We start from the raw sequence: 19,044 nt of genomic DNA on the forward strand, positions 1-19,044 counted from the left end.
TCTTGAAACAAAGCTTTGTTGATGTGTTTGGGTGTGATTTAGTTATAACAAACTCTATTTCCATTAGAGTTTTATACACTGGTGGGACATTAATGTTTGTGTTGTCCAGTCCGCTCATTACGACCAAATAGAGCTTAAAAGGCTTTAAAATTAGCACAGAATGTCTGCTAGCATAGCTCTATTAGCCTCCAGGATCACTATCAGCTAATACCCTAGTTAAACATAACTACGGTTCATTTTAAACATCATTCAATAGTGCTACAAGCATTATTATAGCAGTAATAGGGAACATTAATGTTGATTTAATGGTGTTTTGTGTAGCTTTAACATTAACTCCTCAAGCTAATGTAAACCATGGCCACAGGAAGTGCCCTGACATGTCATTTCCTGTCAATGGTCCGCTACAGCACCCTTAAGCTTCCTAAGCTACCAATTCAAGTTTTTATTATTTCCCTGAGAAATAATCCCATTAATAGAAATCAAGTGTCCGAAACGTTATTGATTTCTACTGAGCAAATCATTCTTTAAAATGTTATTTCCCTGAAAATTATTTAATATATGTCAGATTTGCATTGTGAATGGGTTCACTTACAACAACATATCAAATGTTGTTATGAATGAGACAAGCTAATTTAACCTCATTCCACATTCTTTAAGATGTACTTTGGTTATCTAACTTAGACCCGGAATGAACCTGGATGTAATTTTTTTTTCTGTTAATATATTGTTGAACTTGAAGAGAAGTTGTCACTTGTATATTCTATATGTGTGCAAAGTTTGCTGTTGGGGCGACAGTGGCGCAGGAGTTGTGTCCTTGGGCAAGGCACTTCACCTGAATTGCCTGCTGGTGGTAGTTAGAGGGCCTGGTGGCGTCAACGAATGGCAGCCTTGTCTGCCATTCACACACCCTGTCACCACACACACACCCTGTCACCATCAGGGTGTGTGTGTGTGTGTGTGTGTGTGTGTGTGTGTGTGTGTGTGTGTGTGTGTGTGTGTGTGTGTGTGTGTGTGTTTATGTATATGGATGAATGACTGATCGTAGTGTAAAGTGCTTTGTGGTCGTCAGATTAGTTAAAACGCTATACAAGTACAAGCCATTTACCATTTAAAAGAATGCCAGCGCTCAAATCAACCTTTCAACTATTGTTGGGCTGATATTCACCAGACAATACCTAACAGGCCGAGAGTTATTTATTGAACATTAAATAAGGTAAAGCCATGCGTAATGGCACAATACTGATTAGATTTCATAATAACTGTGAAGTTCAGTTTTATGCCATTAAAGATGAGGTCACTTGGTGCAGATGCAGGACGAAGGGCTGATACTGCACCTCTTACTGTTCAGACCTGCTATGGAAAAAAAACAGACTCAATATAGGCATGCATGTGTAATAACAGATTTGTAAACTGTGTAAGCTGTGTAAACCTTTGTGTGTGTGTGTGTGTGTGTGTGTGTGTGTGTGTGTGTATATATATATATATATATATATATATATATATATATATATATATATATATATATATATATATATATATATATATATATTAGGGCTGAACGATTAATTGCATTTGCAATATTATCGCGATAGGAAAAAACAAGATTTTCTAACCGCAATGGACGCGATTTGTCATATATATATATATATATATATATATATATATATATATATATATATATATATATATATATATATATATATATATACAGTATATAGATATATATACTAGGGATAATACGATTTTAGAAAATAATCTTATTGTGATTTTTTTATCTTAATATTGCAATTTAATGCGATTTTTTTCTCCCAGTTTAATTTCTCATGTCTTTTTAAACATATACAAATAAATCTGTTTCGTAATAATCCGATTTATTTAAAACACAGATTACAACAATAAACGAAACCAATCTGTGGCTTTACCTTATTAACATCTTTTCATGTTTCATGAAAAATGATATATAAACATATGGACTCCACTCCTTAAACACTGTTAGATTTTAACAGGACAGTCTATAAATAAATAAATAAATAAAATAAGATACGAAATTAACGACTGATCTCCAGTCAGTGGCATCAAACATACTAAAGAGCAGGATAGTATAGCGAACGAATGTCTTCTTTCAACCAGTTGACATTTTTATAGGTAAAACACTAAACGAGTGTATGACCTTTTTAAATCCTAAGAAAAACTTTTTGAACAATCATATAAATTATATATTCACTCAGAGCAGCAAACAACTATTGTAAAGTGTAAAAAACGTATGACACTATCAGCCACAAAGATTTGTCTCTGTATTTTTAGAAGCTCACAGATTTTTTGCCAGGAAAATCAGCATGTCAACTTTTGCTGGTTTCAAAGAAGAGTGAATGCAAGTCACTATATTCCCTCCAGCAGTGAAAAGACGCTCTGAAGGAGCACTTGTGGCAGGGACATAAAGATACTTGCGGGCCATATTGCATAGTTGTGGAAAGTTAATCCTGTGCAACTTCCACCAGGCCAAGGGGTCTTCCTCTCCATCAATGGTAGGAGTCATGAGGTAGATGTTTAACTCTGCCTTAACCACATCTTCGGGTTGTATAGGAGAAGCGGAAGAGGCCACAGCAGTCTTAAAGAAACTCCCAAGAGACTTCTTCCCCTTTTCAACAGAGGGCTGTGCATTTTTAGGCATCTGAGTGGTTTCAGTACGACATCTCTTCTCCAATCAGATAAAAAAAACACAGCAATTAGTGTTGAGGTTAAATTATAACTAGAAAGATATATTGTCTTTATGAAATCATAGATGCGATAATTACCAACCTGGTTAAAAGTCCATTTATTTCAGTAACTCAATTCACTAAGGCATGGTGTCATGGTTTTAAGGTGTTTGGCCCACATGCACCTGACGGAACCCAGGAACAGTTTCTAAGATGTTTATTTAAGGCTCAAAGGAAAAAACACACATTATGTGCAACAGGCAAGGTTGGAACGTCCGAGCGGGGAAGAAAGAGGATAAATTAACACAAGTGGAACCAGGGGAAAAGTTCTCCAGACGCTGCTCTGCTCACCGCTTGGTCGGGACGACCTATCGGGGGGATGAGTGGAAAAGGAGTTCAGTGACCATAACTCTCTGATGGAAGAAGATGGCTGAATGACTGGAGGGCTGGCAGATGTTACACAGGCGGGGAGCCCGAGCAGCACCACTGCGGCGACAGGCAGGAGGAGCAGCTGGAAGAACCAGAGTGAATCCAGGAAGGGGGTCTCTCGCCCGGTTTGGCAAAACCAAGGGAGTAAGAGGGGAGACGCCAGAGCAAAATCTGAGCAGGCAGGGATTCAGGGAGGTGGTCTTCAATGCACGCAACCAACACAGGTGAGCAAATCCAAAGACATGACGAACTGGAGAAGACAGGAGACAAAGTTAGATCCAAAACGGGGATTTCAAAAACTCACAGGTACGAAGTTCGGGTGACAGGTCTTTGGCCCGAGCATACCACAACGAGGTAACACTCTGGCATCTTCCAGCTGTCTGCGCACTCCTTTTAAGCCAGAGAACACAGTTCCTATGAACCGCAGGTGTGGGCCACGCCCATCCGTCAACTACAGCCACCTGTGGAGCAGAGTTAGTAGAGCAAGGAACACAGAATCCTGACACATGGGAAGACAAGTTTATTTGTACAGCACTTTTCAGTAACAAGACAATTGAAAGTGCAGTTCATGAACAGAACATAAGAAAATAAAATATTTCAGAGGAAAGTACATAGCAGCACTTTTGCATAGGGATAATATGTAAATCACCCGCTCAGGCAGCCTTATTCACATTCGATGTAAACACCCCATAAGCTTTTGTAGTTTATTTGGCTGAACTGGGACATTTTGTCAAAATCAAAATTTCTATGAGAAACACACAGACTGATGATTCAAAGCCTTTATTTCTGTTGTGCTTTTGTCTACCTTAAAAAATAAATTTTCACTATGTTTAAAAATAAATCTGATTATAGCATCTGACCAATAAAAAAAGAAAAAATTTTCATGCAGAAATGGGGGCTTACTGAAAGGTCGGTTTAAAACTAGCTTAAAGGTTGATCTATTCAAAAGGTACTTTTAATCTAACAGACAAGCTTCTTAGAAATGCATATTCAAATTTATTGAATATATGTTGGTATATTCTACACCACTAACTGATTACTGTTTAAAATAAAATTTAAACCCCAAATTTATTTGCATGTGTGCATAATTCTGACCATTCCTTCAGGCTGCCTAACATGGTGCTTCAATGTTTTTGTGAAAGAGTATTTCATAGTTTAAACCATCAAAATGTATCCTCTGAATGTTTTCTCAATAACAAACACGTACAGCTACGGCTTTTGTCCCTCATTAATTCCCACTGAAGTTCGATCAATGTTGTAGGACAGCTTCTATTTATACCTCAGCAGTACTATCGCAGTCCCTAACTCCCCTTACACTCCCTTGGTGTTGTTCCTTCCCTCCCTAACAACATTACATTTTTTAATCTTCAGGCATCATTGGCACTGCCTTGCTCTCAGAATTAGATTTAAGAAGATTTCTTGGCTTTCAGTAAAACATGTGAGGTGCCCTTGCAGGAAACACTGCTGATGCCGCTTAAGCACTTTTTTCCTGGTACAGGCTCCACTCAGCTCTATGAGCCAACAAACGTAGAGCCAGATACCAGTGACACTGTTGCTTTTTCCATGCAGAAAATTGTATGTGTCATTATGGGACAGAATATCATCTATTGGCAAGCAAATGTCTGCAAGTTTTTCTGATATTATCTGAAGGGATACAAACTGGGATGACAGCCTGTCAGTAATGGTATAGAACGGCACCGTGAGCTTAGTTTACTAGAATTTAACAATTATCTTTACATTGGCCTTTTTCTCTGCCTCTGGTATTGACAGTACTTTTAGTGGCTTCATCGGTTGTAACTTGATAAAGAAAGGAAATCAGTGTTTGCACTCTAAGATGTCCAATTCTGCTTTGAATTTGCTTACACAGCCTTGTTTTGAATATCAAAATGGAGGACAGCTCAAGAGACTCAGCTAGTCATTTCCTAATGAGCTGTTGGCAGATCAGCTCGGCTTCATCTGCCCAGAAAGGAAACACTGGCAGATAATTGGCCCGTTTCATAGCTGGGATGTTTTCCCCGGCTTGGGATTCTGTGCATTAACGAGCTGAGTTTCACAATACTGCAGGTCAGTTCAAATGATGACAAAATGGCTGGAACTGATGATGCTCTCATAAAGCTAATGATGTTTGCCATTAGCAGGGAAAGCTCATGATGTCAATGTCCACTCTAACAGATTACAACAGGAGTTGGGCCGAGAACTCCAGATATATAGAACCACGTAAAGCCCTATAATTTGATGCATGTATACTTTGTTTCTGCCTTGATGGTGTTTGAAATCTTGGAAGTTTCAATGGGAGGCTTCTGTGGGTGTTCAAATGGAGTGACAATTCCATGGTTGCTTTTACAGCCTCCTACAGCCAAGGCAAGTTCTTCACTATAGGATCAAAACTAAAAATGTATAGTATGCCCAAAAAATGCCATACAGCAAAAAAAGAAATAAAAAAAAATCCAGACTTATAAATCCATGCACCCACACACCAGCAAACAATTTCCCCTTCATAGATCACAGCTGCACCTAAAGATTTGTTCCCTATACACGCGCACATTTTAACATAAATGGTCATATAATGACCCAGAAGCTGGAGACCAAATACTTCAGCCAAACAACAGCAATAGTTTAAAAGATTTATTGAAATACTGGTGTAGCAAGAAAGGGAACTGGAGCACACTCTGGAGCCACTTTTCAGAAAGTTGCACTGGTTCTGACAGGTGGATCCAAGGGATCCATTCGACTGAGCTGAATCACTGAATGAACGGTCCGCTTCAGGCAGGTCGAGTGTGGGGCAGAGACAAAACGGGAATTGGTAGTCCAGGCTTGGGTCAGACACAGTAAGGCAAGCAACAGGCTGAGGTTTCTAAAAGGCAGATGCAGATAGGCTGGCTCGTAAGATGGTTCAGGTTTTCAATGTCCAGAAACAAAAGCCAGCTGGAGAGTCCGACAGGGGCAAGCCAAACATGCAAAATCCACAAGGCTAGCACTGGTCAATCACAAGCAGGCAAACAAGGAACGCTGGTTAGTCTACTCACACTAAGGCTTTCAAGAATCTGGCAGCTACACACTGGGAGAGGCGAGGATATATAGTGGGTTCAGCAGGTGCAGCGATTTCACTAACCAGAGCTACTGTAGGTTTAGCTGCTCAGACCTGATGGCAGGAGCTGAGCTGAGCAGGCAGAGAATGATGTTAAAGTCATTGAATCTAAGCAATGAACGCACATGCACATACAGAATCATTACAGGCAAATGCAAAGCACATCATGAATGTTAATGTCTATTTAAATGAGTCAGCTAATCATTGTTATTTTATGGTTAACTATGTCAACCGAGGAGAAAAGAGTAAAGAAATGCAATTTCCCACAAAGGCCTTTATTAAATGTGTAAATAAGAGGTAACAGCACAGGGGCTGATATGTTGTCTTTGAGTCGGCAGGTGGCAAGGAGGCTGAGAGTGAGGGGGCAATGGGTACCAAAGGTCCGGCTGTCCCCAGCACCTGTAGGCCCCGAGCATCTGGTGCATGTGGAATAGGACAGGTGCTGAAAAATGTTGTTCTGCAAAATCATACAGAAACAATTGATGAAAGAACTTAGAGCAGTTTTAAATCAATTGTGTGACGTTATATCAAATACATTAAAAGAAGTTGTTAAAAACCTTATCACTGTCCTAAACATCAGATGACATCCTCATGGAGCTGTGCTCAATGTTGAAATTCCTCTTGTTTAGGAGGGGCTGTGAGTTGTCAGTCTGAGGAGGAAGGAGACCAAGAATAAGAGTGATGCCATGCCTCAGTCCCAGGTTGTGGAGCACACCACACACCTTGCACACCTTCCTCAGATGATAGAAACGATGCACGCAACGTTTATAAATGAAACAGGTGATTTTATCAGTCTCTCATCTGGTAACTGAAAATCTTAGGCCCACACATTATTGTGGTCTAGTAGGCATTTATTAATGCACACATCTCTTAAAGTCCTGCTTCCAAAATTTAATCAGGTAGAGGTCCAGACTTTGGCTTGAGATGCGATTTTCTTTTACTGCCATTATGTTGTGGATTTGCTGATGGGGTCATTGTCCTGTTGATCACCCAGTTTTTGTCCAATCTTTAGCTTCTGGACAGATGACTGCTAATTTGGCTCAAGACAAATAGAGTTCATCCCTTCAGCAATTTAGTGATTGACAGACACAGCTGCTGTGCGTTATGGCCAAACATCTTTACTTTGTTCCTGGAAATAAAATAGAAATGTCATTTAATGGCCCTCAGTGGGTAAATTCCAGAGGTCTTGCAGTACAAAAGACCTTGATCCAGAATTTCAGTGATTAATTTGAATACAACTTTGAAAACCTAAGTCATTTAATTTTCTGTTTACAGAAAAGAGGCTTTTTCCTGGAAACTCTTCCAAAAACCCTAGAACGCTTTTCCTCTCTCTCTTTCACACACATCTTACTACTAAAACCCAGCCCCCAAAAAGTGACGAACAAAATAAATAATCCTCACTCCACATCAATGTCCTCACTTTGGTGGCAAAATACCAAAAGTATGTTCTCACACACACACACACACACACACACACACACACACACACACACACACACGTATATGACATTGTTGTTATCATGTTCTGTGACTTTAAGTCCTATAATTGAAACAGCAGGGTCATTTCTTTTATCATGACTATATTTTAGATCGGCTTTGTCTTTTAGTCAAGTGGCTCTGACATAAGTCAGTGTGCAGCAGCAGGGAGATTTACAGTTTAATCTTCAAACTGGACACGGTGTTTCACACTCTCACTGGTTTGTGATATCTCCGTCTGTGATATTTCCATCTAAGTATTTTGAAATTCTGTTACTTGTTTTTGATTTTGCTATTGTTATATTCATATTTTGAATTAAAGGCTACTACAGAGGCATGGCATGTACTGACACTAGGCTCTGATGACTTTGTTCTTTGTAATCAATCATTTGTCTTTAAGGGCTACTATGATCTGATTTTTTTTTACTTGAAATGATCCTGGCAGGCTTTTCTCATTTAAACATTTTCTTGTTGTTCTTTTTATGGTGTACTATTCTGAAAATAAACTAAAAGGTCTTTAGAAACTGTTTTTCCCAAAAGGATATTACAGGGCTTTTTTTAGTCTCTGTTGTGTTACATGTTGATCAAATCTATGACTGCTCATCAAACAGATCTTTCAGCCATTATTTCCATCCATCCATCCATCCATCCATCCATCCATCCATTTTCTAACTCGTCTATCCCTGCTGGGGTCCTGAGGGTTGCTGGTGTCTATCTCCAGCTGTCAATGGGCGAGAGGCGGGCTGCACCCTGGACAGGTCGCCAGTCTATTGTCACAATATCCATAACCAACACTTTTCTTCTTGCACAATTATCAAAGTGTATATTTTTTCACTACAAAGTGACATGAAGGATGTACAATAGTTACCAGCACATGAAGGATGTACAATAGTTACCAGCTCAAGACATCTAAATGTTTATTTATCCCCATTTTATTGTAAGGATTACCACCCCCTGTCGGCGGTCCTCCCAGTCCTTTACCTTGGAGAAGCGGTCTTCTTTTATTGATGACCTCTTAATTCAATTCAATTCAATTCAATTCAATTCATTTTATCTATATAGCGCCAATTCATGAAACACGTCATCTCGAGGCAATTACAAAGTCAAATTCAATCATATTATACAGTAATAATACAGTTATTCTTAAGTAAGAAAAGAGGCAGAAACTATATTTGAACACATTTAATCTGAACAAGCCAGCAGAATGGTACAGCTTCAGTACTGGACTCTCATAATGATCATGATACAGGAAAATGGAAAATGAGGAACGAAAGCTCCTTACTCTCAGTTACATCAGCTTAAATGTAGATCAGCAAAGAAACGCCCCTGCAGGAGCGGTCCATTCCTCCTATGTTGTCTGAGGGAGACATGTCCCTGCTAGACAGTGAAAGAGCATTAGCTCCAAGGCTTATGCACATGTACACGCTGCCCCAAGATAACTGTCCATTTGTCTATGTAAGCCACCGCTGTGCCGTCCTCAGTGTCAGTGAGGTAGCTGTTGTTCTACCGTAACTGCTTTCAGCAGCTCTACCATCTGTAATCTCATAATATCTAACATTATATTATGCTAAACTCTAGCAAGGGTAGAAAGCAAGTAAAATAAAATGTGCCAAACTGCAAAAAAAAAAAAAAAAAAAAAAAAATGCTTGAAAAAAATGTATGCATGACATGCTGTAAAATAGAAAAATGATTAGTGTGTGATTTAACAACTCCTGTGATATGTCCCATTTTACTAATGTTATGTCAGGATCCCAGGCTTTTGAGTTAATTAGCTAATCAGACTCACCTGTGTTGCATGTTGATTTCTCCTGTATTTATGTTCTGTGTGTTTGTTCCCTCGTTGTTGTGACGTCCTGTTTTCCTGCTCCTGTTTGGTTCCCTTCTGTAGGTTTCTGCCATTAAAATACCCTTATTTCCACATGTGCCTGCCACCGCCTCATTGCTGCTTTGCTCCATCATCTCAAATCATGACTACCATGTGACCACAAAGAGGACAATGCAACAGGTGCGGAGCTGATCACATTTTTTGAGTACTTCCATCTGCAGGCGGAGAAGAACATGCGGCGCACGGATTGGTGGAGGAGAGGCGAGCGCCGTGGTGGGAGGGTGACTGACTAGAGTTACTGCAATCAGCTGTGATCAGCTGTGATCTGCTGTGATCAGCTGTGATCAGCTGCGATCAGCTGCACTTCCACCTTCAGTGGAACCCTAGAGTGAGCAACCTCCTTGAAGGTTTCTGGTATGATCTAAAATATTTTAATGTGGTTGCATATTTAACAATAAAACAAGGACTTTTGTCTTTCCTGTAGTAAACTGGAGGAAAGCTGTGCCCCTCCATATATTGATAAAAGAATCACCTACTCAGTGACTATAGATGAGCCTGGTGATGGGGTGAAACAAAAATGTAAAACTGTATATCAGAGGAATAGACGTGGTAAGAGGTGTTGCTGTAATGTAAAAATCTGCAAGACGAAATGCAGATATTGAAAACAAGTGGCCTAAGAATGGAGCCTTGAGGAACATCTCACGTGACATTTGTTTGGTCAGATTTTTACCTGAGAAATGACAGAATGAAGTCACAACCACCAGAAATAATACAATGAAAACTCTAACACTACTTGGTCTTGAAATCATTCTTACTGTCTTTAGATGTAAGAACTGTGTGACTATGAGTCGGACCACAGTGGTCTTGTGTAGGTCTATCATGTTTGACCCAGCCGGATGTGATTTTTGTTCCTTCTTCAAACATTTCCACAAACAAACACACCTGAACACAAAGCTGATTAGTTGCTAATATCCACTACTGTTATACACATACTATTAGAGAAACACTGACTTGTGTTTGCTACAAATACATGAAGCAATACTCTTAAAATGATCTCCCATCTATCGTTGTTGCATGTGCAGAGGGTCAGATTTTTACAGTAAACTCCTACTGTTGGATTCATATTCAATGCTAGAGAGAAAACAAGAACTCTCAGCATTCATCTCAGACTAGATCAGCAGCAGAAGCTAAAATACACTGCAGAGAGAATTGTGTGTTTCTCTGCACCCACACAGCTTGCCCTCTGTGCATCTGACGCTTTCGTGACTCGTTTGTTGTTCAGCTTACCATTTATACTTCCTCTTGTTACAGCGTGGAGTGATAATGTTAAACATATGACTTACCACTGACACATACACTAGCCGTCCAAAACCTCTCAGTACTTATCTGCATTTATCTCCTTGTTTGTCATTCATCTGACTCACTCTGGCCTCACCAGGAGTAGAGCTACGTCAAAGGCCTCCTCTGCTTCCATTAGTGTAAAACAGAGACAGCTCACTAGTCTAGTTCAATTACTTTTCAAATCTACCTGAGTTTGTCTATTTTGTCAGTTTAGAAATACCTTTTGAAAAAAGAAGTCTTCAACATACTTTTTATTAAGTCCACATTTCTGTATTAAAAGTTGTTTTTATTGATCTGATGTAATATTCTAATCCTAAACAGATACTGTATGTGATTAATCCATATAATGTGTTTAACTTAGTGAATTGAGTTAACCTTTTAATAATATTCTAATTTACTGAATATGACTGTTGTTATGGAAGTAGGAATGGTTGATTATTAATCAGAGACCTAATTAACAATTAGTAATGATTAACTCAAGATCACCATAGATGAAACTGTATTATCAGACAGTTTCTCAAAGAGGGATAATAAAAGCAAACAATACGGTGAATGGCTTATGCTTGTTTAACACATTAAGACCTGTTGACCCCAAAATGCTTTACATCGCGTTTTACACTAGATTCAGTCATTCTCCCATTCATACAAAATACAACAACATCCTGGATCGTTTATCCAAACCTAGCGTTAACCTTCCCAGACAAAAATCAAAAAAGGGCGATCTTTTCTTTAACTTTGACGTCGTCTTTATGGTTGGCTGAATTGTGCTAGTTTTGTCTCGTTCCTACCGGCACGCGTCTGTGCAGTGCAGAGGGGCGACAGCTTGCTCCATTTCCTCATGAAGGCTAGCTGCTTAGTGGACTTTAAAAAGGAGGTAATACCATTTCCTTGGTTAAGATTTAACAACGCTGGACAGCAGGCTGCAGATCCAAGTTGGCCAGGAATGAGAGATGACTGCAGAACCTTGAAAGCTTTCTTAAGTTCCTTTGAAGAGAGGGGAGATGAATGAGCAAAACTTTCCTGTATGCCCGCTCTAAGTTGAGGTCCGCCTGATGTGTCTGCCCTTGTCCACTTCCTGGGCACCATCTTCTCTCAGGACATCGAGTGTGAACTGTAGATTACCTCCCTTACCAAGAAGGCCCAGCAGAGGATGTACTTCCTGAGGCTACGGAAGAAGGTCCCCTTTTTAAAGACAATGATCACCTTTCCAGTGATGATGGCTAAACACTGTTTATATGAATGTCACTATTGGCTTTAGTCTTCATCCTGGACAGGGTGAGGTTTTAAACTGCTAAATACCAGTTTTTAGGTTAAAGCATCGTTCTCTCCTTTTCTCTGTCTTTTGTATAATCATGAACACAGCATATTTCTTTTTTCCTGCCCATATATGTAAATTACACAGGCAGATAAAATATTTTTTATCAGTACTGTTTTCACTACTTATCCATAAAGGTTTCTTATTTTCCATCAAATGCTCTTCTTTTCACAGTCCATAAAATCATAACTAGTAGAAGTGATTTCAACAAAGATAAATTGTTTGTAATCTAATCTATCTATAGTACTAGTTAATTTAAAAAATGGAGTGAATGGTTACAAAAAATGTCAAAGGAACACCAATTACTACATTTTGATCGAAAAGAATAAGAGAGACTGGAAGGAAAAAAATATAATGAAATTAAACTTTGGGACAGAATACACACTCTGATCGAGTAATCTACCCTTAGCATGACACAAGCAAAGTTATAATAAAATGATATTTAAAACACACACACATCCTTGTTTAATGTGCATAGTGAGGACCGTGCAGTGACTGCCAGACTTCCATTTATCTTAAAGCCGTTCTATGGCCTAACCCTAACATCTACGAGTTTATACCTAACCCTAATCCTAACCTAAACAGAAGTGACACCATAGTGTAACACCTTCCCCAGAATAAAAGAGAAGACTGACAAAAGGTCCTCACTTTACACCAAAGTCCTCACTTTACATCAAAGTCCTCACTTTACTAGTAAAATAAGCAAAAGTGTTCTCGCTCAACTGCAAGTACAAGAACACTCACATGATCAATGAACCTAGAAGGGCTAAATGATCAGCATTATGGAAGAGTGCAAGTGAAGTTTTCAAGTTGCTGCAAATTTTTATATCCCAAGTTCATAATGTAATCATTTTCATAAAAACTTTTCAGGGTGTGCATCAATCTATTCTATCTATTCACTTCAAATGCAAAATCTCTCTCACCCTGTCCGGAGGCCTTAGTCCTCAGCGCGGTCGACCCGGGTCGGACTCCGACCTGCAGTCTTTGCCGCATGTCTCTTCTCTTCCTGTCAGCCTTCTGTGTCAAAAACGAGCCACTAGAGCCGTGGAAAATCTAAAAAAAAAAAAAAAAAAAAAGATTACAAACATTCATATCCATGATGGATTTTGAGAACATCATAAAGAATGCAGTGAAGGTGGAACGTCAACTTGATTTAAATTCTAATGTTCCATTCTATTTTTATTGTTATTATATATCTATTTTACATGGTTCTTTTTATGGCTGTTACCCCTTAGTAAAACATGTGCTTAATCTCAATGGGACTTCCTGGTAAAATAAAAGTAAATAAGTTACAAATAAATCAGAACAAGATTAGCTTTAACTGGAGGATTCTCATCAAAATTCACCAATTTTTTTTCTTTTCATTCTTTTACAACATCTCTCCATCTTTCTAGGCTATGCAATGTGTTGCCTTTGCCCTTTTTAGTAGTAGATGATGGGTTTCTTAAAGGCATTATTAAAGAGAAACCTGCCGATCTTTAATGTGAGCCTAAAATATCAGTCTGGACCCTAAGGGGAGTGTAGTGGTGGTAAAGCTGCCTCTGTTCTGCAGCATGTGATGGATGAGGATTCAGGGTTATATCTTTGGTCATGTCTACATGACTGAGGAAGAGGTAATGGACTGCACATGATGTGCAAAAACAGTTGCTTGACCAGCTGTACGCCTGATTAATATCAGTTGCTGCATTTAACGTCCGACTCTCCAGCCAGCATCCTCTGTGAAGCACTTCCTCCAGGCTCTGCGTGGCCTCTGGTCTTTGGCCCATACACCTGCTCTAAAGCCCGGTCAGACAGGTGCTAACGACCACTTTCTGCTCCAACAACTCGGTGTACGCAGGCCATTTACCAACCACAAACAGGTTACTGCCTGGGTGTTTTGGTCTCTGACTTAGTGATGTTTGATGTGGGCCTTTCTATGTGAGGACAGTTGCTCACAGGAAGAGGATCAGACGTCTATGCCCAGTGTGAAAACAGAACACCAATTAGCTGCTTACAGAGCAAGGTGGGCTACAAAGTCTGCCTAACGCATCTTTAGCTGAATCAACATCCATGCTGGGACTCCCAGTAAACACCCAGATTTGGTAGAGTCCATATGACGACCCTATCATGACAATTGTTACAAACCTCTGGGAAATCTTCCCTTTTATTAGAAAACTGGCCAGCAGCTGCAATTTACAATGACACTGATGATGCCTCGTTACCAATGTGTTGCCTTGAAAATTCACAACTAGAAGTTTAATGTGTGACAAATTATTGTTCTCTATTCTGTTGTGAGCAAATGTAACAACAAATAACCATTCATCCGTTCATAGTCCATCCTCTAAAGTGTAACAAATCCTTGGCAGGTCAGCAGGACTGCTAACAGGTTCATGTGACCAGTGAAGCTAAAATGTTTCTGGGCTGTGGAAGAACGCTGGAGCTCCCAGAAGAAAGAATGCTGCAGATAATCTGTTGCTGCTTTTTATGCACAGTTATACATCCACGTTTTGTACACTTTGATGGGCTGAGGAGTTGTCTTGCAATTGAAAGGTTGTGGGTTCAATTTCAGCTTCCCTTTGTCATATGTTAATGTGCCCCTGGGCAAGGCATTTAACTCCAAGTTGTGTAGCAATCAGTGTATGAATGTGGGTGTGTTAGTGAGTGGCATTGGGTGGGTGTGGCTCTAGTGTGCAGTGCTTTGAGTGGTCAGTATAACTGGAAAAGTTCAGTCCATTTAATCCAAGCAATTCTTAATAATACCTAGAAAATTCTCTGTTGTGCACATTTTCCCTTCCTTGCTGGATTTACCTGAATTTCCCCACTGTGGGACAATAAAGGGTTAATCTATTGTCTTCTTATAGAATGCTTTTTAACCCCCACTTCAACAACATAGATAAAACAAACATACATAATAACCTCTATTGATTCCCAAACAAAAGCATCATTTTGTATTTCTAAGAGAAGATTGTGGATGGGCATTAAGATTAAATGGCCCAGTTTTATGAGGATATTTAGCATGTAGGCACAGATCAGACAATGTCTTCCAGGAGTACGCAGCTCTGTAGGTGACAGCCTGAAACTGTACAGATCTGCTATCACAGGCAGAACCAGCCCATTTCACCAAAGACCAAAGCAGATGTCTGAAATACAGACACATCTTAGAACTGATCAGAACAGAGTGAATCTGTATCTATTTCTGGTAGAACAGATGAGAATGTGTCGTCAGTATCACCTACTGGCAGACACGTGTGTTAGTTTTCATTTCTCAGCCATCACCTGGTTCAACAACAAAATCACACATGTGACATTCTTCCCCTAGAGACACTGTCCGATCAGACCTGCACGCGTAAAGCATCAAAGCCCTTCTGTCCTTTACTCTCCATGACAAAAGTCATTCACCCCTGTGCTTCAGCATTGTGTGCAGTACCATGATAGCTCTCATCCGTCCAAACTTCACCTCACAGTGATGGGCAGAGCGGCTATTGTCTGATCCATCAGAGAGCCACAAAAATGAGGAAGGTCTGGCTTGGAGGGGGCTGTCACCGGGGTATTGTGGGCTGAGCGGTGCCCCCGGGGTCATGGCATGTTCCTGGTCATGCTGGAGGTGTCATAAATAACGACAGACAGTGGGAAAGAAAGGGAACAATGAATCCCCCATGTCGCCTGCCTCCAGCTAAGCCTCACCTCCCCATTGGTCAGCGGGGACCTTGTAAATCAGAAGATGGGGATGGGGAGAAATCTGAGCCGTGAGCAATGGAGTTAGTTGAGCAACATTAAAGCAGGAACCTTGCTCCCTAAGAACCTGCACATTCCTGTCATCATTAGTAAGTGTGGGAGACAAAGGCAGGCAAAGATAATGATGAAAAACAAGATGTGGGACAGCAGCCTTCACCCTCTCACAGAGCCTTCTTTATGTGCTTTCTGCATCACTTGTGCTAGTCATAAATCCAGCTCTGGGAGATTTTTCTGGCAGTGCTGTTGTACAGGGACAAAGGTAATCCAGCAATAATTTTCACTGAACAAGGGATTTTGATTTCTACCCCATCAGGGAGGAAGAAAGCCAAAACCATCTGCAAAGGGCTTTCTTTTGATGCGGCTGCGCTCAGCCTACAGTCAAGCAATGTCCTTGCATCTGCAGGGATAAAGCCATGTCTGACAATGACAGAAGAAAGGACCGCTGTTGATGAGACAGACAGGAGGCTGAAAGTGAGGTGGTAGTGAAAGGAGTGTGTCTGTGAGTGTGTGTACATGTGTATTAATGTGAGATAGACGGCTGAACATGTTTCAATCACCATTCTGTGTAGACTGGGGAAAAATATTTCTCAAATTCCATTATCCTGACCTTAATTAAAGCACAACTATCATATTCTACAGCCAGAAATCCTAAAAGTATTGAATGCAGTTAAATCTGAGTCTTTGGAGCCACAACTGTAAAGGAAAGCCACCACCATGGATGAAAGGGGAAGGACAGCTAACTCCCTGTAGTGGAGTGTAGATAAACCAACTGGATGGTTGGCTAACAGAAAATTAGCTCTTAAACAGTAAATGGACTGAATCCATATAGCGCTTTAATAGTCCTGCTGAACACTTAACTGGAGCCATGTTCACCCAGCCATATTCATTAACACACATTCACACACCAACACTTACACTGGTAGGCACATGGGGCTGAGTGCCTTGCCCAGAGGCACTGTGGAAATTGTATCCAACCATACATGTCAAATTTCTTGTATAATTGTATGCACTATATGATATACTTATGTGATCCTAGTATACAATAAATCGGATAAATACCACTACTACATTCAATAATACCAATAATAATATTGTTTACAATAACGGGCCATGTACTGTCTGTCCACCCTATGGACCCGCTGTTCCACCGGGTGACCTGGATGTTCTCTATGCAGAAACAGTTTCTATTATTATTATTGTTATTATTATTATTATTATTATTATTATTATTATTATTATTATTATTATTATTTACGTTTACATGGGGGTGAAATCCTGAAATTGAAATTAATACTGTTTAATCTGGCTTCCTCTACTAAAACAAAAACAAAGAAGTGAATGGAAAAATCTAAGGAGCATTTAAGACCCATTAAGAGTCGCAGTGACACATCTCTCTCACACGGACTCTGTTTTCCTGCTCAGCTCCACCGCTGTATTGTTGATGCACGCTGTCACAGCAGGTTTACTCAGTGCTGACATTGATCACTGTCCCTGTGGGCGTAGGGATCTCTCAGTCCCCTCAGAGGTAACCAAGCCATGTGGAATATTTCATGCCCCTTTCCCTGACCTCAGCTTCTCATATTTTCCCCTTGAGGCAGTGAGGCTTAACCCTGTCAGGTGCTGAAGAGGGCTTTGAGGGCGGCGCAGAGCCACTTTTCACTGAAGTCTTTGCTTTTACACACCAGACAGGGTAGGGGTGTTATGGAGGAAAATGCCGAGAGGCTTGGAATCTTGAGCTGTGTTAAAAGAGAAAGCTCCTGAAGGGGCCTTTGGGCTGATTCACTGTGGAGCCGGAGGAGCTTTCCTGTGGCTTATTAGAACAGAGCGTGCATAGCTAGATTCTCAACTGCTGTGGTTTATTTTAAATTTTATGGATTTATTGTATTAAAAAATATGGAGGTCAAGGTTTTACAGGATTGAAATCAACTAGTAAGGGGCCAAATTGTGTGGTTTTTCTTCATTTCTCCACTGCAAATTTCAGATTTGATTGAAATACATACGTCTTCCTGTTGTCTGAGGTCATCAAAAGAAAATCTTTTGTGGCTGTTTTTTTCCTTTTACTGTATGTTTCATCTAGGTGGGTAGAAGCAGAATCTAATACATCCAGGAAGAATAACTAATTTTATAAAAGCTAATACATCCCATATAAGTGTTTGCAGCTCTTGCAATTTAGTTTTTTCTCTGCAGAGATGAGCCTGTAGATTCTGTTGTTTGCCACAGGAACATAACTTCCCACCTGTTTATCACTGTTTTTCAGTAGAACACACAACTTTTCATGTCTTTATTTTCACTAAAGTAGTAAAATGTTTTACTAAATAAGATCAAACAAAGCAATGTTGATTTTATTTTGCCAGAAGGGGCCCGCCAAAACCAAAAGCCATAACTTTATGTTACCATTTTCTTTTTTGTTTCTTTTGTTGTGACAGAACATGAAATAGTCGAGATAAAATTAATTTTTCCCCTCCTTATGATTTTTCTTATAACAGCCTAATAATCAGTACTTTAATGTTTTTAAAAGTGAAATATTATTTATTTATTTCTCATAATGCCCTTTCAATTGCTCAACATGAAAAATGAATGTTCTTCTATTTACAGCAGTTGCCTTCATAGGCTCCATTAGTCAGTTCATGAAAGAGTGATCTGGGTCGTATTCTCTGGCTGTGCGTGTAGGTGTGACGCGTTGCACGCTCTTGTTCACCTGGCTACTTTGTTCAGTCTCCGCCATAATCGATGCATTAGCGAGAGGACATGGGCTGACTTCTATATGGATAGCTTTCTTACCTCAGAAGACATCATGTCTCTAAACATGTCCTGATTTGGGTTTTTGTTTGTACTTCTCTCGACTGACTAGATTTCACTCTCCTCAGCCAACAGCCACTAGTGACCATCCAATCAGCTCCGTTTACTCTCAGTCACCAGCCTTGATCCAATCAGCACAGTCACCTACCTGCCACCGCTCTGCACCTGATCAGCTGCACCTGAACTACTGCCAGCTCTGCTCACCTGTTCCCCTGCCTACTTATACCTGCCTCTTTCATTCACTCACTGCCAGAACGTCTCATCTTGTCCCATCGCCTGCAAGTGTTTGTTCCCCTAGTGTCTTCTTGTCGCCCTGCCTGACTATTCCATGTCTGTTTTACTAGTGCTTGTGTGCTGTAAT

General features: G+C 40.0%; 1 protein-coding gene and 1 long non-coding RNA gene across 6 annotated transcripts in view; one reads left to right on the top strand and one right to left on the bottom strand.

Annotated features, from left to right (window-relative positions):
• Positions 1-19,044, top strand: part of robo3 (roundabout, axon guidance receptor, homolog 3 (Drosophila)) — a 272,135-nt gene that overhangs the window by 100,565 nt on the left and 152,526 nt on the right. The gene's annotated exons all lie outside the window — the stretch shown is intronic.
• LOC110368865 lies at positions 6,495-9,519 on the bottom strand. Its single transcript, XR_002428482.2, has 3 exons — positions 9,476-9,519; positions 6,771-6,863; positions 6,495-6,670 (listed from the first exon to the last, which is right to left on the bottom strand). It is a non-coding gene; the product is annotated as an uncharacterized LOC110368865 (long non-coding RNA).

This window comes from Fundulus heteroclitus, chromosome 11, assembly GCF_011125445.2.
Source record: "Fundulus heteroclitus isolate FHET01 chromosome 11, MU-UCD_Fhet_4.1, whole genome shotgun sequence".
NCBI classification, from domain to species: domain Eukaryota; kingdom Metazoa; phylum Chordata; class Actinopteri; order Cyprinodontiformes; family Fundulidae; genus Fundulus; species Fundulus heteroclitus.